Genomic DNA, 24,562 nt, shown 5'->3' on the forward strand with positions numbered 1-24,562 from the left:
GTATGAAACTTAAGGACTGTATGGTGAATGAAATGACAGGGACAAAAAGACAAATATTATCATGCCTCAGTTATATGGACTAACTATAATATAAAAATTCGGTACTTAAGGACTGTATGGTGAATGAAATGACAGGGACAAAAAGACAAATATTATCATGCCTCAGTTATATGGACTAACTATAATATAAAAACTCGGTAAACTGAAGTCTAGAACATGGGTTATCAGGTTGGAGATTATTGTAAAGGGTTCTAGATTGTAAGCTCTTAACCATAGTCACATATTTAGGAGTTGTGATTGTTATTTCTGAACTCTGAGATACTGAGCTGTTTGTTTATAGCAGAGTCATTCCCAGAAACTCTGGGTATTTATGTGACATCTGAGATTTAGACTTAGAGCTCTGAAGCTATGAAAGTCAGCAGTACCCTATGCAGTAACTGTTTAAAAGTTGTAAAATGGATCAGACTTCAAGGAGAGAGGTGAATGAAGCTGATCTGGTTAGGACTAAGGTGAATCAGAATCCAGAGTAAAGGATGATATGGTCCATATTTTAAAACTTCACCTTCTTTGTGAAACCAATGAGAAGATATTTATTTGATGCAAAATTTATATTTTGGGTATTGTATTTCCTAATTTAGCTTGTATGGTTAATTTAGTTGAACACCATAAGTACATGAAATCTTGAATAGAATGTGAGATCTTATTGGTTTGTCCAGGTTAGTGTGATGCCCCACTAAATCCCAGAGTAATTTGAGCAGTGAATAAAGATATATTTGCAAGGTCCCCTTGGGAGACTGGGAAGAAAGGAGAAAATATTCAACTCCCCCATTTGGAGAATTTCTGATTTTCTCACAAGCAGTGGGGACAACCGAATCAGTAGGTTAAGCCTTCAATCTTGGGATTTGCCCCTGTGAAACTTATTCCTGAAAAGGATAGCTAAGCCTACTTAAAATTAGGCTAAGAGTCACCCCCAGAGAACCTCTTTTGCTGCTCAGATGTGGCCCTCCCTCCAAGTCAGCTCATCAGATGAGCTTACTGCCCTCCCCCAATGTGGAACATGACTCACAGGGGTGTAAATCTCCCTGGCAATGTGGGATAGATCAGCTGGGATCCAACATCAAGGGATTAATAAAGCCATCTTGACCAAAGGGGGAAAGAGAAAAGTGAGACAAAATAAAGCTTCAGTGGCTGAGAGATTTAAAACAGAGTTGAGAGGTTATCCTGTAGGTTGTTCTTATGCATTATATACATATCCCCTTTTAGTTTATGGTGTATTACAGTGGCTGGAAGTACCTGAAACTGTTGAGCTGCGTTCCAGTAGCTTAGATTCTTGAAGATGATTGTATAAAGATATAACTTGTACAATGTGAATATGGGATTGTGAAAACCTTGTGTCTGTTGCTCCTTTTATCCATGGTATGACAGATGACTAAAAAATAAATAAATAAACAACAAGGGAGACAAAGGGTAAAATAAATTGGGGAGTTGGAAATACTAGTGGTCAGTTACAGGGAGGTGCAAGGGATAGGTACATATGAGTTTTTTCTTTTTCTTTTTCTGGAGTGATGTAAATGTTCTAAAAAATGATCATGGTGATGAATATACAGCTATGTGATGATAATGTGATCCATTGATTGTACACCATGTATGGAATCTATGTGTATGAAAATTTACCACTATCTTTCTATCTATCTATCTATCTATCTATCTATCTATCTATCTATCTATCTATCCATCCATCCTACAAAATTCATGAACCCATATGAAGGATAGTGATGTATTGGTGAATTAGCATAGTGGATAGAGAAGAAGCATTTATATATATTATTTATTGCCAATCAGTGCACATACGAATAGTCTTCACAGTGTAGGGCCCCATTCCTTCTTGTTCAGGTGGAAGAATCATTTCATTATATTCCTTTATTGTCAAATGTATAATTCATGGCTAATTTTGTGTTTCTCACTACAAGAAAAATATAATAAGGCTGTTGTTATTCACAATGCCATGGCTCTTTGGAATATTTTATTTGAAACAATGCAGATATTTAGCCTCTGCACTCTCCTAATGCTATTTATTTATCCTGGATATATCTTTACTTATAACTCTGAATCATCCATCATGCTGCTGTGAATTCTGGCTTACAGTACCTCTCTCCAAGTATTTCACTGTGCTTTGTTGATGATGACACTCATGAAAGTCTTACCCAGCACATGCAGGAAATGCAATGATAATTTATTTTTCTGACCTTGTAGAGTTTGCCATTTGGAATTTTACAGCATTGACATACAGCAACCAGTTTTCAATCATGTGATCTCTGGAGCTCTTTAGGCTGCAATGACTGCATTGCTAAAATATGGTCTCTTTCAATGGGGACCAGACCCCTGCCTACCTACACTATTCAGGAAATCACAGACACCTGTTAAGCAGCCATGGCCCAGACCTCACCTTTCCCCACCTCCACCTCTGGGGAAGTCATGAACACAAACTAAGCAGCTATCCTCCAGAGTAGCCTTTTGACTCTATTTGAGCTCTCTCAGACACTGATACCTTATTTGTTATGCTGCTTTTTCCTCTTTTGTTCAGGATGGCATTGTTGATCTTATGGAACCAAGGCCAGGTTCATTCCTGGAGTCATCTCCCATGCCACCAGGAAGAATTTCATTCCTGAATGTCATGCCTCACATAGGGAGTAAGGCAATGATTTTACTTACAGAATTGGGCTTAGAGAGAGAGAGAGAAAGGCCACATCTCAGCAACAAAAGAGGTCCTCTGGAAGTAGCTCTTAGGCATACCCATAGGTAGGCTAAGCTTCTCTGCTGCATACATAAGCTGCACAAGAGCAGGCATTAAGATCAAGGGCTTGGCCTATTAATTCTGGGTGTCCCTCATGTTTGACACAGTATCAGGGGTTTCCCCAGTGGTAAAATTTAATAGCTCTAGATTTTTCTCCCTTCCCTCAAATGATGTTGCCAGTACTTTTCTTTTTTTTGGGGGGGGGGAGGAGTGCATGGTCCAGGAATCAAACCAAAGTCTCCTGCATGGAAGGTGAGCATTCTACCACTGAACCACCCATGCACCCTGCCAATATTTTTGATTATCTGTTTGATATAATCTGGGATGTATCCAGGCATTACATTAAGTTATAAAGGACTAAAGGCCCTAATCCTTATTCTGGGATTCCTGTGTTTGGGTTGTTTAAATGATCTACCATACAGGTTGAGTTAGATTAAATGCTACATAAAATTTAGGTTCTGGACAAAATAAGCCTTTCTTCCTTAAGTGTCAAAGAGTAGATGAGATTCTAAAATATAGGCAATGCTTCCTTACCAAAGCCTAACCTGATGAACTTCATTTTTATCTCTAACTACCAGGTTATATACATACATATATATATAAAACAGCCTCTCAGAATTCATAAATAACAATTGCTATTTCAGACTAAATGTGATTGCTGTAAGAGTTTACAATCTAGGCCCCTGTTTTCTTGTAAGTATTTTCTAAGTGAGACTATACAATATTTGCTCTTTGGTTTCTGGCTTATTTTGCTTTACCAAATGTCCCACAGGTTCATTCACAATGTTTCATGTCTCACAGTTTCATTCATTTTGTAGCAGCACAATATTAGATTATATGTATACATCATTGCTCACCAATCTACTTCTCAGTCAATGCATCCTTCAGCCACCTCCATTCATTGGGAATCATGTATAATGTTCAAAGTCATTGGTTGATCAACACTCTCAATTTTAGATAATTTCATTGTTCCCAAGAGAAAGATAACCAATAAGCACCCTCACCAAGTAGAAAATTCAAACCTTCCCTTAATTCTTGCATCTCCCCCATTATATATATATTTGTGAATATGTATATATATTCACAAATATATGAAAATTAAACAACACACTCTTAAACAACCTGTGGGTCAAAGAGGAAATTGCTACAGAAATCAGTGGCTATCTGGAGATGAATGAAAAAAAAAAATACAACATATCAGAACTTATGGGATGGAGCAAAGGCAAGCTGAGAGGTAAATGTATTGCCCTAAATTCCTATATTAAAAAAGAAGAAAGACCAAAAATTGAGAACTTAACTGCTCACCTGGAGAAATTTGAGAAAGTACAGCAAACTAACTCCAGAGCAAATAGAATAAGAGAAATAACAAAGATTAAAGCAGAGTTAAATGAATGGGAGAACAAAGAACAATAGAAGGAATCAATAAATTCAAAAGTTGGTTCTTTGAGAAAATCGGTAGAACTGATAGATGCCTAGCTAGGCTGGCAAAGAAAAAAAGAGAGGGTCCAAATAAACAAAATCAGAAATGAGAAGGGGTCATTACCACAGACCCTGAAGAAATTTAAGAAATCATAAATGCATTCTAAGAAAACCTACATGCCAACAAACTAGACAACTTAGACGAAATGGACAAATTCCTAGAAAACCATAAACAATCTACACTGACTCGAGAAGAAATAGAAGGTCTTAACAAACTAATCACAAGTAAAGAGATTCAATCAGTCATCAAAAAATTTCCTACAAATAAAAACCCAGGACCAGATGGCATCATGGGAGAATTTTATCAAACATTCCAAAAAGAGCTAACACCAATCCAGCTCAAGCTTTTCCAAAAAATTGAGGAGAAAGAAACACTACGTAACTCATCTTCTGATGCTTATATCACTTTAATACCCAAACCAGGTAAAGATGTTATAAGAAAGGAGAACTACAGGCCAATGTCCTTAATGAACATTGATGCAAATATTCTTAACAAAACACTAGCAAATTGAATCCCACACACATTAAAGAATTATGCATAGCAACGAAGTGGGGATTATACCAAGAATTCAAGGATGGTTCAACACAAGAAAATCAATTAATATAATATCACACATTAATATAACAAAAGGGAAAAATCACATGATCATTTTCATTGATGCTGAAAAAGCATTTGACAAAATTCAACATCCTTTTCTCATAAAGACAATTGAAAAGTAGACATCAAAGGTAACTTTCTCAATATGATAAAGGGCAATATGAATAACCCACAGCCAGCATCATACTCAGTGGAGAGAGACTGAAAGCTTTCTCCCTGAGATCAGGAATGAGACAAGGATGCCCTCTGTCACCATTATTATTCAGTGTTGTACTAGAAGTTCTAGATAGAGGAATCAGGCAAGAAAAAGAAATACAAGGCATCCAAATTGGAAAGGAAAAAGGAAAATTTTCATTATTTGCAGATGACATGATACTATACATGGAAAATCCAGAGAAATTTACAACAAAGTTACTTGAGCTAATAAATTCACCAAGGTGGTGGAATATAAAATTAATATGCAAAAATCAGTAATGTTTCTGTATATAAGTAATGACCTGAGGAGTCAATTAAGGAAAAAATTCCATTCAAAATAGCAAATAAAAGAACCAAGTATCTAGGAATGAACTTAACTAGGGACATATAGGACTTGTACTCAGAAAATTACATAGCGTTGCTAAGAGTAATCAAAGAAGATCTAAATAGGTGGAAAGCCATTCCCTGCTCATGGATAGGAAGGTTAAATGTAGTTAAGATGTCAATTCTACCCAAATTGATCTGCAGATTCAATGTAGTACCAATAAAAATTCCAGCAACCTACTTTGAAGATTTGGAAAAGCTAGTTACCAAATTCACCTGGGAGAGAAACAAACCTTTAATAAAAGTATTTTTACCTAAAATAGAAGAGCAAAGTGGGATAATTAACACTTCCTGATTTTAAAACTTATTAGAAAGCCACTGTGGTCAAAACATTGTGGTACTGGCACAAAGATAGAAGTACTGACCAATGGAATCGAATTGAGAGTGCAGAAATAAACTACCATATTTATGTTCAACTTATCTTCAACAAGCCTCCTCAAATCCACTGAACTGAGACAAAATAATATTTTCAATAAATGAGCATAGGAGAACTGGATATCAATAGCCAAAAGAATGAAAGAAGACCGTTACCTTACACCCCCTAAAAAATTAACTCAGAGTAGATCAAACACCTAAATATAAGAACCAGTATTATAAAGCCCCTTAGAAGAAAAAGTAGGGAAACTTATCCAAGATAAATAAATAAGAGGTAACTTCCTAAACTTTATACCCAAAGTACAAATAACAACAACAACAGCAACAACAAAAGGATAAATGGGAACTCCTCAAAATCAATTGCTTTTGTGCCTCATAACACTTTGTCAAAATTAAAGAGGCAGCCAACACAATGGTAGAAAATATTTGGATATCACACATCAAATAAAGATTTTATATCCTGTATACATAAAGAAATCATACAACTCAACAACAACAGAACAAACAATCTAATTATAAAATGGGCTATAGATATGAATAGGCATTCTTCTGAAGAGCAAATACAGCTGGCTGAAAAGTACATGAAGAGATGCTCATTTTTATTAGCTACAAGGGAAATGCAGATCAAGACTACAATGAGGTACCACCTCACACCTATAAGGATGGCTGCTATTAAATAAGCAGGAAATTATAAATATTGGAGGGGGTATGGAGAAATTGAGACACTTATGCATTGCTGGTGGGAATGTATGGTGGTATTGCTGCTATGGAAAACAGTTTGGCGGTTCCTTACGAAATATAGAGTTTCCTTATGACCCGGCAATACCACTACTCATTTTATACCCAGAAGAGCTGAAACAGTGACACAAACAGACATTTGCACACCAATCTTCATAGCAACATTATTTACAATTACCAAAAGATGGAAACAGTCCAAGTGCCCATCTGCGCTTGTGGATTAACAAAATGTGGTATATACATACAATAGAATATTATGCAGCAGTAAGACAAAATGACATCCTGAAGCACATGACAAGATGGATGAGACTTGAGGAATAATGCTGAGTGAAATAAGCCAGGCACAAAAGGATAGACACTGTGTGGTTCCAATTTTCTGGCCGTGGTAAAGGTAAAACCAGTGGCTAATAATACAGAACATAAAGGAACCAGAGATACACAGAAGCTAGAGATGGGTGAGTGCTTAGGTAATGAAGTTGAACTTGTATGTAAGGGAACAGATAGAAGTGAAAGCAGTTTACTAGTGGATTTATGAGTAATATTACGATATTGGAGGTGAAATTATTGAAAAGGATTATAGAGACCCATGTGTCCCACCGATCAACATTACAAATATAAATAATGTCTTGCATGAACTACTGCAAAAGTATGAATCTTGTACAAAGAGAAAGATTGGGGTATAGGGGGGAAACTGCTATTGCATGCTGTGGGCTATGTTTAAGAGGGAAACAACAGTACTACAGTAGGAGTCAAAAGGTCAGGGTACAAGTGCTGGCAGAGAGGATGTGGTTGTCTGAATACATGCAGGTCTGTGGGGCAGGGCCCATGTGCAGAACTCAGGGGTAGCTGGCAGGGGCTGAGGGTGGGTGTGGCCCAGAAATAGAGGGTGGCACTTGCCCAGAGCTGGGGAGGGGCATGGCAGGGGTGTACACATGTGTGCACAGATCTGGGGGTCCCAGGTGTTGATGTACATGTGCACAGAACTCAAGGGGTATGTGGGGTTGCATGACTGTAGGTGGTGGAGGTGGGGGTGGCCTGAGCATGATGGTGAGCACCCACCTAGATGTGCAGGCAACCACCTTCTTGGGACAGGGAGGCAGAGGTGGGGGTGAGGGACTGAGCAGGGGTGCCCGGGTCTTGGGAGGGGCTGGGTGTGACTGTGCTTGCGTGGGAGAGGTGGGTTGGGCTGGGGAAGGTATGCATGGGCTGGGGTGAGGGGTGGGATGTGTTGGGTGGGGTAGGGGGAGGCAGAGCAGTAAGGCTGCAGATGGGGCAAGGGCACTTGGAGCACAGTGGGGGTGGGAGGGGTGAGGGGTTCAGGTGTGTGCTGTGTGTGGCGTGTGTGTGGGGAGTCTCTGAGCAGTAGTGCATTCGAGGAACCCAACTTGGCTTACTTCCTTGTCCGCTGTCTCTCTGTCCATACATTCCTTACCATTTTAAAATATTTCACTGTAAACACTTCCAAAAGAAAAAAGAACTAAAATAATTAAGTGTTTAACAAATAAACCAATATTACAATATATTGAATGGTGAAAATGTTTTATCCAGGGTAATGCATGAAAGGGAAAAACAAATTCAAAGCTTTTGTTGATTATTCAACTCTACTGTTTCAACTGGATTTATACTATAGTTCTTCCAATTCTGTTTCTCAGAATTCCCACTTTTAAGTACAACTCAAACATCCTACTTTTTGACATTCCATTTAAATTCTTCTTTCAGTGTTTTAGCTGTACCTTTTCATACATTATTTGTTCCTTTTTAGTGATCACTTAGGAACAACAATATACATTCTTAATTTATCATAGCCTAGTTCTATTGTACTACCTCATGTAAAATGTAATAAACCTTACAATAGTAAAATTCCATTTGCATTCCATCTTTTCTGTTATTGTTATATATTTTGTATATATATATATATATATATTAAACCTCACAATACAATGTTATTATTTTGTTTTAAATGGTTCTCTTAGAAAGAAATTTAAAAATATATTTTTACTTCTAACGTTTATCCATTCATTTACCATTTCTGGTGCTCTTCCTTCTTTTCTGTATACGTGAATTTCCATCTAGTTTCATTTCCTATCAGCCTGAAGAATTTCCTTTATCACTTCTATTAGGGTAGGTCTGCTAGTGGGTGACTACTTTTCTCAGCTTTTGTTTGAAAATGTCTGTATTTCACCACCACTAACAAAGGACTGTTTCCAGTAAAAGATAGTTACTGAATATAGAATTATTTGTTTTTTTATTTTTCAGCACTTTAAGATGTTGTTCCATTGTCTTCTGGGGCTTCTACTTTTCTTCTTTTAAAAAGTCAACAATCTCAGTGGTGGGATTCTCGCCTGCCATGCTGGAGACCTGAGTTCGATTCCTGGTGCCTGCCCATGAAAAATTAAAAAAAAGGTCAGCAATCATTTTCTTATTGTTCCTGGGTATAAAATGTGTGCTTCCTCCACCTATCTTGGTGCTTTTAAAATACTTGATTTTTCTTTGTATTTTAGAGGTTTGACTATGATAGCCTAGCGGTGGTTCTCATTTTATCATGCTTGTGGTTCATATGTTTTTGGATACCAAAACTGAAATTTTTTCTTTCTTTTTTTTTTTTTTTTGCGTGGGCAGACATCAGGAATTGAACCCAGGTCTCCGGCATGGCAGGTGAGAACTCTGCCTGCTGAGCTGCTGTGGTCTGCCCAATAGGGAAATTGAATTTTTATGTAATCTTGAAAACTTTTTGATAATTATTTTCTAAAATATGTTTTCTCCATTATCTCCTCTATAATTACTTGTAAAACCTGTTGATACTTGTACACAGTTCACCAAGGTTCTGTTTAGTATATTTTTAGTCTTTATTCTCTCTGTTTTTTCAGATTGAATTTCTATTGATCTGCATTGACCTTCATTGATTCTTTCTTGTGCAGTCTCTAATCTGTTATTAAACCAAAACAGGGAATTTTCATTTCAGATACAGTGTTTTCCAGATCTAGAATATTCATTTGCTTCTTTGTTTTAAGCCCTTGTCCAATTAATTCCAATATCTGCGTTGTCTTGGGATCTGTTTCTATTGGCTGCTTTCTTTCACCTTTGTTATGGGTTACCTTTTCTTATTGCTCCCAAGTCTGGTGAGTTTTGATTTTGTGCTAGATGTTGTAGGTAGAACAAGATAGGGAATGTAGATTAAGTAGTCTTTCTTTAAAGGGAATTGAATTGTAGTCTGGTGAGCTATTAAATCACTGGTGGAACTTTATGCTTCTGTCAGGCTTGGTTTTATTTGTTGTTAGGTTGGATTTATATTGATTTTGAACTTATTCCTAAAGCATGACCTTTACTCTCATGAGAGGTCATTATTTACAAGGTGTGACTTTTCAGTTGTCAAGGGATTAACCAAGGTCCTCCGTCTCATAGAGGTCTTTCCACTTTAGCTTAATCAAAACTCCAATTTATTCCGTTACCCTGGTTATCTACATTCAGCTTTCAGCCCTGCAGGAGGCAATCTCTACTAGGCCTTGCAGTCTCACTCTGTGTTTGTGAAATTTGGCTCTTGAACAAAGACCTACAGTGAATCCCTGCGAAGACTTATGGGTCCTCCCTCTGTGAGATGACCTACTTTTTTACTAACCTGGCCCACAAAATTCTAGCTGCTTCAGCAGCCCAGAATTCCAATCTCTGCCTCTTTAGCTCTTCAAGTTGATTCCACTGTACTGTCCTGTGTCAGGAAAGGGTATTTATCAATCCACACAATAAAAGTAAATCAAGGGAGAATCTTCAGGAGTCTGAGGATAGTCACTGCAACAAAAGTCACTGTCTCTTGTCCAGTTCCTAGTTCTGAGGAAGTGTTTAGACATAGAACGTACTGAATGAAAACACTCCAGCAATTATGTTCAGTGATGATTTTCTAAACCCCACCCAAAAGACCTACAACCATTTATTTGGGTAAACTTTCACTGGAGAAATAAGAATGTCCAAACATTTGAAAGATGGTTTAATACAGTGTTTGAATTCACACTGCCACTCTGGGACCCAAAGTGTATAGGACATATAGGGGCCAGGTAATAAATGAACCTTTGACCGAGATGCATCTTAGAGTAGGTCCATTGGGTTGATGGACCCCCTTAATGATTATTTTTCTAGTCTTAAATCATTAAATTAAAAAATGATTATTTTTCTAGTCTAGTCTTCTAAATTCTATAAATTTAGAATGGAAATACTTAGTAGTTCAAGACCCATATATTGGTTCTTTGGCATTTGGTTTAACAGCTAACATGTGGGGAAGGTAAAGTACAAGCTATTTAAACTGCTTCTCCCCACAAAGACGAACATCAGTACCATGTCTAAAATCCTAAAGGATTCAGGAGTGTTTATTTCTATCATATATCAATTTAATTCAGTGTAGCCCTTGCAAAAATTGGATGGATTCTGGATGATGAGAATAGTCTACCACAAACTCAGTTAAGTATTAACCCCAATCACAGCTGTTGTGCAAGACAAAATATCTTTGCTAGATGAAGTAGATTAAAACAGCCTCAGGTACATGATATGCTGTCATTAATCTGGTAAATAAATTCTTTGCCTTATTTATCAAGTAGGAGAATAATTTAAAATTTGCATTCACTTGGGATGGATATTGGCACGCACTTAGATCTTAACCCATGGCTATGATAATTTTCCTGCCCTCTTTCAATATACAGTCCAAAGAAGATTGGACGATCTTGATTTTCCACAAAATATTATATTGGTTGCTATGCAGATGATGTAGTATAAATGAATTGTATATGTAAGAAGAGGCTAGTACATTGGATATCTTATTAAGATACATTTTCTCCACAATACAAAAGATAAAGTCTACGCCAATTCAGAGGTCTACTACATCAGGGGAATTTTGAGGGACCTAGTCATTTGGGTCATGTTTGCATGTCTTCTACAAATTAATAGTACATTTTGTATTTTCCCTCTCCAACCTCAGGGAAGCACAAGGTTTGACTGGCCTCTTGAGCCCTGGAATCAGTATTCCGTAGTTTGCAATATCCCTCTTACCAACTTTCTAGGTGACACCAAACACTGTAAGCTTCTAGAGGAAGCCAGAGCAGGAAAGGGCTTTGCATTAGATCGAGGCCATCGTGTAAGTGGCCTGATTCTTGAGCCATAAAACTTAGCAGACCTCGGAGTTAGATGTATCAGGAGTAGAAAAATTTGAGTTTATTGAAAGCCCAAATAAGAGAATCACAATGTAGTCCCCTAATACTTTGGATCAAGACCTTGCCATTTTTAGGGGAGTATTTACACCTCTCAAAAAATAGTTCCTGATATGATAATGGGCTCTCAATCAGATTGAGACCATACAAAAGGAATTCAAATGACCATGCAAATAGAACTGACGCTCAAGCACTAGACTCTCTCAGACCAAAAAGTAATAAGTTTAGGTGGACCCTGAAGCTCTCCATTGTAAAATAGAAATCATTTATCTGGGTTAAGGCCTGAACAAGTCTAGAGTGAACAAATAAGTTGTCAAGCAAATGATCCAAAATTCCATGCCATCAAATATTATTCTAGTACATTTCCATCAGCTTAGATCTAGGGTACCATAAGGGTTGTCCCTTATAGCCAGCTTGTGGATGAGGTTGGTTTATGGAAGAGTTCACTCACTATGTGGGGGCAACCCATAAATGGATGATTACTGAACTATAGCCCCGCTCAGGGGTGATCTTCCATGATGGTCATGGGAAAGTCCTCCTAATGGTCATTAACTTTGTATAGAAATATAAAGTAGCTCCAGGTAGAAATATATTTGAATTTGTGGTCTGTGGCAAAGCACTCAACTTTAAGGCTTGACTCATGTATGCTTTCTCATGTTCCATGAATGGCTCCTCTAGTGAACAGTGAGACCAGCCCCTCTTCCAGTAGGTGCCTTACAGGATAGTTAGGCCACATTAAACTTTACAAAAAGTTCTGAAATCCCCACGGATACAGAAAGGCCCCTTACAGGTTTACAGGTTGGGACAACATAACAAAAGTGAGTAGAGGTGGGTGGTTATGCTTCATTACATTGTTTTAGCCTTCCTCCAATCCACTTCACCTGAGTGTGTTGGATCATACTGATGCCAGAGAAATCACTGTACTGTTAATATCTCTGCTTCTGGAAACTTTTGTCACTGTGCAAGACTAAATGTGTCTCCCCAAAGAACTACTATTATCAGTTATCTGTACTTTGATAAATGTTCCTTCAAGTTTCTGTTTCTGCATCTCCAAAATAATTTTGGAAAAACTATATATAACCATGACACACATATTGTTAACCTGGCTTCTAAATTATTTGTTGTAAGTTTAAATAATGACAAAAAATTTTGATTGTATTATATTCTAAATATTTCATTTAGACAAAGTGTTAGATCATTCATATATAATGAAATTGATGTGACTTTGCAATTTGATACCTTCTATCATATATTAAACATGAGATAGTTGGAAATTTTGCATTATAACTTTTCTCTTTGAACATGTTTGCATTTCATTTGCTACTGAATTTATTCTAATAAATTTTAACATATGTTTGCATTCCATTTCCTACTGAGAATGTAAAATACTTTTATTCTTAAAAGTCTTATATATTGAGTACTTTATCCTTACATTTCTGAAACAAAAAATATGTATGTAAACCAAAAGTCTATTTGAAAAGCTTTATGAGCATGGGCCTTTAGGTTAAAATTAATATTGAATTATAAGTATTATCAATATGTACTAATCAAAAAACATAAATTTGTGATAGAAAACTAAAAATGTACAAGAAGTAAAATTTTATTGGAAATGCAATTCTTAATGAGTTGAATAGGCTGCCTATTTCATAAATTCTAGCTCTTTTCAAAGCAAACGTTGAGACCTTGTTTACATAAATAAATAGGAAGGGATAGAATGAGTTTTATCACTCATTCTTTTAAACTCATTTTCATTATGCAATGAAATTGGCATAATGATTTTTCAAAAACTATTCTTAATTATTTATCAGCTGATGACTTGTTTAGATCTCCTTTGATTTTGTTGGAAGCAAAGAATGAAAAAATGTCTAACTTACAAAGGGACTTTATCAAGTCATTAGAACCATATAATTTCTTGATTTGGGGGAATTATAAAAAACAAGAAAAGAGGATTTTCCAAGATTTGTCAAATGCTATGCTGAAACAAATATTTTTGAAAGGATTGGGTACATGAAAATATTATTAACTTCAGTAATTATTGAATTCAATATGTTGTTCCTTATATAATGGTTTTACTTTATCAAACCTTTATTTAAAAAAATATTTTTCAATATATATAAGAAGGCCTGTGTAACCTAATTGACACAGACTATCTTCTCTTTCAAACAAATCAGCCAAATGATTCCTCCTCTCTATCAATGTCTTATTTTCTTTTTTAAATTCAACTAAATGTGTTTAAAAATACAGTAAGGCTTATTCAAGTAAGGCTGTTACATTTCAGTTCAGAATTGGTAAGATTAGTAAATATATAAGTAGGTAAGTCATGGATCTTGCCATGAGTTTTTGCTTGGATGAATTGAGGTCACAGCAGCTATCTCCAACATCTCCTAGAGATGCTCTTTTTGCATTCTTTTCATCGGATTTAATGCTAAGTAATGCATTCTTAGGCAGGAGGCAGGTAGATGGAATATATATGAATTCAGTCTACAATATTTATATGAAATTAACTTTACAATAAATCTAAATTCAGAGGATACCTTTATAGGATAGAATATCCCATTCTGACTGCCACATTCATCCTTAGAAGTATGCACACACAGAGAATATAATATGGGTGCACACACACGTGTTTGTTTCTGTTAAAATATATACATGTAAGACTAAGTAGCATGAAAGCCTAGCACAGATTTATGGTGCCTTGACAAAGGGAGACATTAATACAGCATTTTAAGTTGACCTTATATTTGGGGCACAAAAGATTTTTACACCTCAGAACAATGTACCACAGTAAGATTTATATAGTTGGAAGAAATGTCTTTCTTTTCTGATGTGATTGTAGGGTGACTGTAGAACATAGGTAATGGAAAAGGAAACCACTATATGACACCCCAAATACAAGTATGATTTCAGGCAGATCAATTTTAGGTAAAATTATTTAGAACGAGTTAAAGATGTGGAAATTGATTTTCTTGAAACTAATAATTTCTGTGGAAGGGGTACATGAACCCCAGTTTGAAGACTGCTATGTTCAGAACCCTATAGGCTTCTCTATCTTTAATTCCCGGGGTCACTTCTTAGGTCTTGGGACTCCTGTGGCTTTCCTGTCACCTTCAAAGCTACAATCATTCTCGGTACTTTTGATGATCTTTTCACCCTTTCCAAAACATGCTCTCCACATCATTCCCCAGCTACTTTTTCCTTCTTTCTTTCTCTTCTTTTAGATTTCTAAATGTAGTATGCAATCTTTTAACACTTATTTATTAGAATTTTTTTACAGCTGTATCCCCAGCACCTAGAACAGCCTGATACAGTGTTCTAGTTTGCTAGCTGCCGGAATGCAATATACCAGAAACAGAATGGCTTTTAACAAGGGGAATTTAATAAGTTGCTAGTTTTTAATTCTAAGGCTGAGAAAATGTTCCAGTTAAAGCAAACCTATAGAAATGTCCAATCAAAGGCATCCAGGGAGAGATACCTTGGTTCAAGTAGGCTGATGAAGTTCAGGGTTTCTCTTTCAAGTGAGGAGGCACATGGCAAACAGGGTCAGGGTTTCTCTCTCATCTGGAAAGGCATGTGGCAAACACAGTGTCATCGCCAGCTTTCTCTCCTTGCTTCCTGTTTCATGAAGTTCCCCAGGAGGTGTTTTCTTTCTTCATCTCCAAAAGTCACTGTCTGGTGGACTCTCTGCTTCTCGTGGCTATGCCATTCTGCTGTCTCAAAATCTCTCTGAATCACTCACATTCTCCAAAATGTTTCCTCTTTTATAGGATTCCAGTAAACTAATCAAGATCCACCTGATTGGGTGGAGATACATCTCCACCTAATCCATTTTAACAACCACTCTTGATTAAATCACATCTCCAGGGGGATGATCTAATTACAGTTTCAAAACATACAATTCTGAATAGGGATTAGAATAAATGGCTGCCTTTAAAAAATGGGATTGGGATTAAAATATGGCTTTTCTAGGGTACATACACCATTTAAACCAGCACATACAGGATGGATGATCAATATTTATTTATTTAATGAATAATTCACTGTGAAATAAACAAGAGAGGATGTAAACAGGACAAATGTATGCAAATAAAAATATTCTTAAATCTTGGAAATATTTTGTAATCCTGATCCTGGTTTATGGAGAAGTTTCTTAATTCCTTGCTAAGATTATTTAAATTTTTTAGAGAGGAGCTGTATGAAAACCTCCCTCTCTAAACCCTGTATTATTATTAGGTTCATCTTTACAGAATTGCAATTACTCTGTGCAGGTTACTATTCTAAGTGTTTTTCAAATATTAACCATTTTATCATATTAACTACAGTATGAGATTAATAATATGACACTCATTTTACAGAAATAGAAACTGAAGTTTAGAGAAGGTAATTAACCAGTAAATATCAAAGTAAAGATTAAATTACTGCTGATTAAAGTTAACTTCTAAAAGCCAAGGGTATTCATATATCCCTATATATTTTTAAATAATCCCTTCTATAGCAATGAAACATATATCTAAATTGTTCTGAAATTATAATTTTATGGGTTTTTAATCCCAGATTCCAGAAGCTAAATATTCATTGTAAAAAGCAATCATTCTTTGTCAATAGGCCATATCTGGCTATTTACAAGAGTTACCACCTACTTTTATTAGAGACTATTTAAATTCCTTAAACATATTTGTAAATTTCTAAGACCCCTGCCTGAGAGTTGGCCTAAAGAAGGCAGACAGAAAAGTACGATTGCGGATAAAGGTCTGTTAGCCGAGTGACATGAAAGGGAATAGGTTTCTGCAAACAGAAAATCCTTGTGTGGGTACAGTTTAGAGTACATTATCACTTAAGAACCAATGCATTAATAACAGATTAATAAAATAAAATGGTCTAATACAGTCATAAAAATAAGAAAATTCTATAACAACTCATTTGCAGTATTACTTTCAAAATAAGATCGTTGCAAATGGGGAAAAGCATATTATCAACGTTCTAATTTAAGATGTTCACACAACTTAAAAAGGAAGAGTTCTCCTTAATTTACGTAACAAAGAGATTAACTTTAGCACAGTTTGGTCTTTCCTCTTTCTAAAGTGGCAAGGCCATTAATTCTATTTGAATAAATCAGCTAAGACCTTGTCAGGCATTATTTTCTTTTAAAATTAGAGTCCACAAATATTTATGAGACCACTTGATTTTTGTTGGGTCTAAATATTTAAAATATAAATTGGCCATTCATGGTCTAATATATTTTAAACTTAGTATTATAATTATATGATTGTTCTTCAATGAATAAATGTTTTACTTGAGAGCATTTACCTAATGATGTTATGGTGTGGCGCGGTTGGCCTGTAGAGGTCACTATAAACAGACAAATTAAAAGGCTTCTGGAATTAAAGGTTAATACGTGTAGCAAAATTTTGAATTCTGCCTTGCTCCAAATCACAAAAAAAAGAATATAGCATTACTTATATTAATGAGTAAGGCAGTCATAAAATGTAAAATAAGTTTAAATTAGAATATTTAAGTTGAAATATTTAAGTTTAAATCAGATAATTAAATACAAAAGTAAATGTTACTGCTTGATATGAATTACCCAAATTGAATGATTTCAGAGATCCCCACGTATACAATTTGTTAAACAAATTGATACTGAAGAGAAATTGCTACATTGAGTCAAGTAATCGCCTACCATTTAATTATTTTGTGTGATGTTTAATGTAAGAATGTAAGGCACATAATCAAATAGAAACCAGACCTTGTCTTGATTCTCTAAACATGTGCCATATCTTAAAAAGTGTAAACTTCAACCCATTAAAAAAAAAATGAAGAGATACTTCTAATGAAAAGGAATACAAAGTAGTCCATTTAATGTTTATTCAATTAGATGGGGACCAGGTGGGTGTAGGTGAGGCATCAGAGTGGGTCTGGTCAGTAGAGAACCACCGTGTCCATGAATGCCAATAAAACTCCCTTATAATGAAGGGAATTTGTCCTTTTGTGTAAATTCTCTTCTGCTTCCATAAACACAGCCGTAATCAATTAAAGACTTGTGAAGGAGCCATTGTTCAAAGTTCCATACAGACATTGCTGAGTTGTGTTTTAGACTGCCTCTGCGGAAGCCGTGGTAAAGTGATGAGAAAGTTCAAAGCACATAATTTCAGTATGGATATTGTTACTGAGAATTATCTTTGTCATTTTACTCATTTCAAAACTGGACTTTAGTATCCATGTTTAATTTAGTATCCATGTTTGGTTCTAAGAAAAGGAGGGGGTTTAAGAATGTAACACGTTTGAAAATGATCTAATGACATAATTCTGTGTGGCTTTCAGATTGTAAACTTTGTATATTAATTCAAGAGGAATTAGCATCGAGATGTTTGCTAAGAAAATGAAAAAATGTATACTCTATCATAGTTTCTACCAAAAAGTGAAGAAGTAAGAGTGCTTTCTCCAAAACTAATAAATCATTCATTACTTTTTGTCATGATTGCTATTTTTTATTTTTGTTCTCAATTTTGCTCCTACTCCCATAAATTGAGCTAGACAGATTTATTGGCACTAAAATGGTGAAGGTTCAGTCTTGGCTCCTGGGTTTGGGAGACTGGTGGAGATTCACTAAAGAGGCTGAAGCAAAAAAAAAAAAAATTCATATGGAATCTGGTATAAATGATTTAAAGAATTAACAAGATGAAAGCAGATCACATTAAAAATCTAATGATTTGATATGTACTGAACTAGAGAGAGTAAATAAATTCTCCTTCTCAGATGTAAGGTGTAAAGATTACTTAATAAATGAAAATAAATCATTGCACAGCAAGACCTAGGCACCAGGAAAGAAATGTGGTAAGGTTAATGCCAGCACCTCACATTGTCAGAGTGGGAATCTGCCTTCTGGGTCACTCTTGATCCTTTGCTTTCTAGGCAGCAAAGGACAAAATATCTTCTCTGAAGGCATAAGAAATAATCTGGAGTAGGCCTGGGGGTAAGTCACATTCAACCATAGTTAGGTGAATATTCAAGACAGATATAAAATATTTTGGAATGGAAATTAAGGAAGGAAGTAATCCTACAACAGCATGTTTTCTTTTGTAAGACTCCTTTGCGAAAGGATATGGATGGATAGAAGAGAACAACTTTCCCTGGGACTGCAATTTAATAAAACTGCCATGCCTTGTCGTGAGCACATGGATCTCTCTCTCTTTTCCTTGAGTGACATGTCTGGAAAGATTATAAGAAAGAACCTCAGTGCCCAGACCAGCCACTCTACAGATGACTCAGGACACCTTCACTAAATCCATTCATTACTCCGGCCCTATAACTTAGTGGGAGTTACATGCTAAGCCTGCCAATTAGATGTTGGTAATGTGGACTCTGCTTTAGGGAATTGGGAAAGACTGCCAGAATTCATTCCTGAACTTTAGTAGCCACAAAAGAGTATTTTTCCTGTCGTCTGTAACTTATTCAAAATCTGGTCTCAAAAGGACAAGCTTCCTTTTGTGTCCCAGCTACCCTAAGGTCTGCAGAGGAATAATGTTATAACTTTAGATTTTTCATAAAATCACAGGAAACCTCTGAAGGAGAAGAGAAGTAAAAAAAAAAAAAGTCATCTTTTGACTAGATTAGTCTATGTTTCACTCTATTTTCTAATTTTGGAATGTCACTTTGGAAAATAAGTATGTGACATTTCACCACCGATTGGTGATGCTTTATTGTTAGTTGAGAGATTAAATGTGATATGTCAACAAAAATGAAAAAAGATAACTTTCCAAAGTCTTTTGGTTATAGCAATCAATGTCAGTTCCTATTCAAGACTGCCTTGCCCAGGCCTTAAAAAAATATTTCCAAAATTCTCTGTAGAAGCTGAACTGGCATCACTCCCTCTTTCTCTATTAAAACAAATAAACAAAAACAAACAAAAGACACAGAAGAATGTATACTTTACTTTCAAGTTCATTGACATTATTACTGTTCTTTAATTTTATTTTTTAGGACATTTTTATCACTTTGAATGCTTGGTTGATGTTTTGAAATATTTGAAGCACACAGGTAGATTTTCTTGAGAAGCATTCTGTAAACTCAGATATGTTATTAGTAGAATGAGCAAATCTTGGAAAATTTCCAAGTCATTTTGTAGAAAATGTCAGAGAACTCTAAATAGTAAGAATTTTAGTTCTATGGTAAAACTGTTAGTTACTCTAGAATCCAACAAGAAAGATTTGACTCTGTCCTCTGTAATCAAGATTTTTTTGTTTTGCTTTGTTTTTCTTTTAAAGCAGGGTACTCTTTTGGCTGATAGTCCTAATTTTTACTCTAGAAATTATTTTAATTTGCTTCAGACAGGGGCCTTCAGTCCTGAATATCAGAATGTGTCTTTGTTTTGTATTCTTGTATTAATATATTTTATTGGGAACCTATTGCAAAATACTTGCTAGCATATGAACTTATTCATGCGAATGTACTCAAGTACTGTAAATGTTCAGGCAGAAGTTGGAACAGAAGATTCTATGTCTCACGTGGCTGCAGCTCACTGAGGAGAGAGGTTTCCTTCTTTCCTTCATCAGCTCACTGCCTGTACACACACACACACACACTGAACTACCTACATATTTACTTCTTTCTGCTGTGCTGTGCATGCACAGATGCATATACACACATCCCAATGATTTAAGAAAAAAATAAAGACATATTGGTTATAAACTCCAGGGGGTAAAACTGTAGGAGTAAGGCCCAAATAGGAGCTGTTCAGAACTTGAATGAATTGCTACAGTTTTCACCAAGTAACTGGCTGGCCTTCTCAGGCAGGCTCCAAATTCCTGTTGAAATGAAGACTTTCTTTCCTGGACTAGGCCTGGCATTCCTGGGAAACAATGGCCCTTTTCAAATACTCTCTGAAATTTCACAGGTGAAGGGAGAGGGGCAGTCATTTGATCCCACCCACAAGAAGCCTGTTGGTATTTTAAAAAGTGAAGACAGAGCCTATCATGGAAATGCAGGCAATGCTAGCTAGTGGCTAAAAGCTGCAATCTAGATCCACAGTTTTGCAGATCTCTGTGAAATATGAATAAATTCCAATGTTCTGTCTTTGACTCACATTGCAACACTTTTTTCAAGATTTTCTCAAGCACAAACTACCGAACCATGAAAACACTTTGGATCACATGTTTTGGAAGATCAGTGTTCAAGTTTCTTCTTAATTAGGAGTTGACATTGGAACCCAGAAGTTATGGGAAGCAATTGCTGAATTTTATGTAATATATGTGTGTGTGTTTATGTGTGTATGTTTGTGTTCAGGTATACACGCACTGATGTGACCATTTTTGAAGGGATGTAAGGTAAAAATATTACATAGATTTATAAATACATTTACATATGCAATATATGCACATATGCATTTATTATATTTTTACCTTAACTCTCTTCCAAAATGATTTAAGTTGGGCCTAATTATAACTCAATAATAAAAATTCCAAAAATGCTCAGATAATTTTAGGAATCTTTTTTGAAAGTGTCAGCTACATGCAATTTGATGGCATTTTAGACATACCAATATTCAAACATTTATTCAATTAATAACAAATATATTTCATAGATTTTATGGAACCTTTTTGAAAGGAACTCAGACTGTTGTTTAAAACTAATTCGCCAGATCTCTCAATGACTGAGCTAGATAGCTATGGCGTTTGTTACTGTTTCATGAATGAGGAAACCAATGAAAGTTCCCATTGTGAAATTTACCCCTCATAAAATTGATGAACTTTACTAGGCACACATTTCCATAAGAAGTGGAATCATTTTTTCATATTTTTCAACAATCCTGATAACTTTGCTGATATTAATGAAGCACCCACTACGTAACTTAGGTCTAACTAGAAGATTTGTTTTAGGTATGGATTACTGAATATTCAGAAAATGCAGTTCTTTTTTTCCCACTAGAGTAGATAATATATGTATTATGAAACTATCACCATAAATTAAACAGCTCTTCTCTACGAAACATAATTGCATGATCACTATGCGGCTATATACATACATATATATATATATATATATATATATATTAATATTTTTATTGACAAACCTTTACACACATACAGTCCACACATGGTATACAATCAGTGGCTCACATTATCAGCAAATAATTGTATACTCACCACCATGATTATTTTTAGAACATTTGCATCACTCCAGAAAAAGAAACAAAAAGACAAAAGAAAAAACTCAAACATATCATACTTCTTATCCATCCCTCTCATGGACCATTAGTATTTCCATCTACCCAATTTATTTTAATCCTTATCCCCCCATTATCTATCCATATTTTTCACTCATCTGTCCATATTCTGGAAAAAAGGAGCATCAGACACAAGGTTTTCACAATCACACAATCACGTTGTAAATGTTAAAGTTTTATACAGTTGTCTTCAAGAATCAAGGCCACTGGAACACAGCTCAACAGTTCCAGGTATTTCCCTCCAGCCACTGCAATACACCATAAACTAAAAAGGAATGTCTATATAATGCATAAGAATAGCCCCCAGGATAACCTCTCAATTTTGTTTGAAATCTTTCAACCACTGACACTTTATTTTGTCTCATTTCTCTCTTCTCCCTTTTAGTCAAGAAGGCTTTCTCAATCCTTGATGCCAGATCCTGGCTCATCCCAGTAGTTCTGTCCCATGTTGCCAGGGAGATTTACACCCCTGGGAGTCATGTCCCATGTAGGAGGGGAGGGCAGTGAGTTCACCTACTGAGTTGTCTTAGAGAGAGAGGCCACATCTGCACAACAAAAGAGGTTCACTGGGGGTGACTCTTAGGCCTAATATTAAGTAAGCTTAGACTACTCTTTGGAGAAATAAATATCAGAGTGGCGAACCCCCAGATTGAGGGTTCGGCCTATCGGTTTTCTTGTCCTCACTGCTTGCAAGAATATCATTAATTCTCCAAATGGGGAAATTGAATATTTTTTCCTTTCTTCCCAACCCCCAAGGGTACTTTGCAAATATTTCTTTATTCACTGCCCAAATTACTCTGGGATATATTAGGGCATCATACTAACCTTCACAAACCAACAAAATATCACTCCCTATTCAAGATTCCATGTACTGATGGTGTTCAACTAAACTGACCATACAAGTTAAATTAGGTAATGCAGAACCCAGAATATAATTTGCACCAAATAAACATCTCTCCCTTTGGTTTCACACAGAAGTTGAAGTTTTAAAATATGGATAGTATCATCCTTTACCCTTTATTCTGCTCTACCTTAGTCCTATCCAGATCAGCTTCATTCATATCTCTAGTTGAAGTCTGGTCATTTTAACAGTCCCTGTATGGGGTAGTGCTGACTTTCACAGCTTCAGAGCTCTAATTCTGAGTCTCACATGTCAAATAAATACCCAAAGTTTCTGGGAACAACCAGATTATATACAAACAGCTCAGCATCTCAGAATTTAGAAACAACAGTTACAACTCCTGAATATATGTGACTGCTGTAAGAACTTACAATCTAGGACCCTTTACAAAAGGCCCCAATCTGATAACCCATATTCTCGACTTTAATTTACCAAGTTTTTATGTTATAGCTAGTCCATATGATTGAGGCATGAAAATATTTGTCTTTTTGTTTCTGTCATTTCATTCAGCATACAGTCCTTAAAGTTCATATACTTAGTTGCATGCTCACAACTTCATTCCTTCTTGTGGCCTCTCAGTAGTCTGTCGTATGTATGCACCATAGTTCCTCCTTCCATTCCTCAGTCATTGTACCCTTAGGCCACATTCACCCATTGTGAATCTCGAACACTGTCAGCATAACACTAGTGTGCAAATGTCCACTCCTGTCCCTACACTCAATTCCTCCAGGTATATACTGAGCAATGGGGTTGCAAGATCATATGGCAACCCCACCCCTAGCCTCCTGTGGAACCACCACACTGCCCTCCAAGGAGCTGCACCTCTCAGTTTCTCAACCAACAGTGAATAGGTACATCTCTTTCTTCACTTTTTCTCTAGCACTTATTTCTCTTTGTTCATTTTTAAATGGTTTTATTCACACATTATACAACCGAACCTAAATGTATAGACATGCCTTCATCACTATAATTTATATGAAGACATTTCCTTTTCTTCCACAAAGAATCCATACCCCTCTCCCATGGGCCCCACCTGTTGGTACTTGGTTTTGGCATAATGCCTTTGTTAAATTCAGTGGAAGCATTTTACAGTGTTACTGTTGATTATAGACCCTAGCTTGTATTGATTGGACTTTTCTGCATATATCATCCATTTTCAACACCCTGCAATGTTGACATTCAATTGTTCTCCCTCATGCATAATTCTTTTTGTATATTTAATCACCATCATTGTCTACTCTAGGCATTCCTAAATTATACCATCGCAGTCTTTATCCTCTCTTTCCTTCTGGTTTCATACGTGTGGCAGTATATTCTGAAGTGTTTCTTCTCATAATGTCAGTCACTACCTTATGTTCTTCTCCATATTGCCCCGTACCACCAGCCCTGACCCTAATTCTACAAGTAACCAGGGTGTTCTGAGCTTGTATCTCAGAAAAGGGATGAAATAACAGAACAACAGCAACACAAATCAAATAATCATTTCTTTTTGTTTCAAAAATAAAGATGCAAGAAAGAAAAAAAAATAAAACAGAATCAGTAAAAGTAAATAATAGTGAATGAAAGCCAAAGTGCAATAAAATGCTACTATATTTTCAACCAAAGCCCGTTTTTCCAACCCAGGAAAATAAGAAATTTCTTGGATAGGATAAAGAAGAAGCAGAGGAAGTAGAGCATGTGGATGTTGGTA

The 24,562-nt window shown here is 35.9% G+C and overlaps 1 long non-coding RNA gene across 15 annotated transcripts in view; it reads left to right on the forward strand.

Annotated features, from left to right (window-relative positions):
- The window catches only part of LOC143649946 (uncharacterized), a 50,990-nt gene extending 41,864 nt beyond the window's left edge, over positions 1-9,126 (forward strand). For all 15 annotated transcript variants that reach the window (XR_013159262.1, XR_013159265.1, XR_013159259.1 and 12 more), the window contains one exon: positions 8,820-9,126. This is a non-coding gene — a long non-coding RNA (uncharacterized LOC143649946). The remainder of the gene's footprint in view (positions 1-8,819) is intronic.
- Positions 9,127-24,562: the final 15,436 nt, after the last annotated feature.

The sequence above is a fragment of the Tamandua tetradactyla genome, chromosome 11 (assembly GCF_023851605.1).
Source record: "Tamandua tetradactyla isolate mTamTet1 chromosome 11, mTamTet1.pri, whole genome shotgun sequence".
In the NCBI taxonomy this organism is placed as follows: Eukaryota; Metazoa; Chordata; class Mammalia; order Pilosa; family Myrmecophagidae; genus Tamandua; species Tamandua tetradactyla.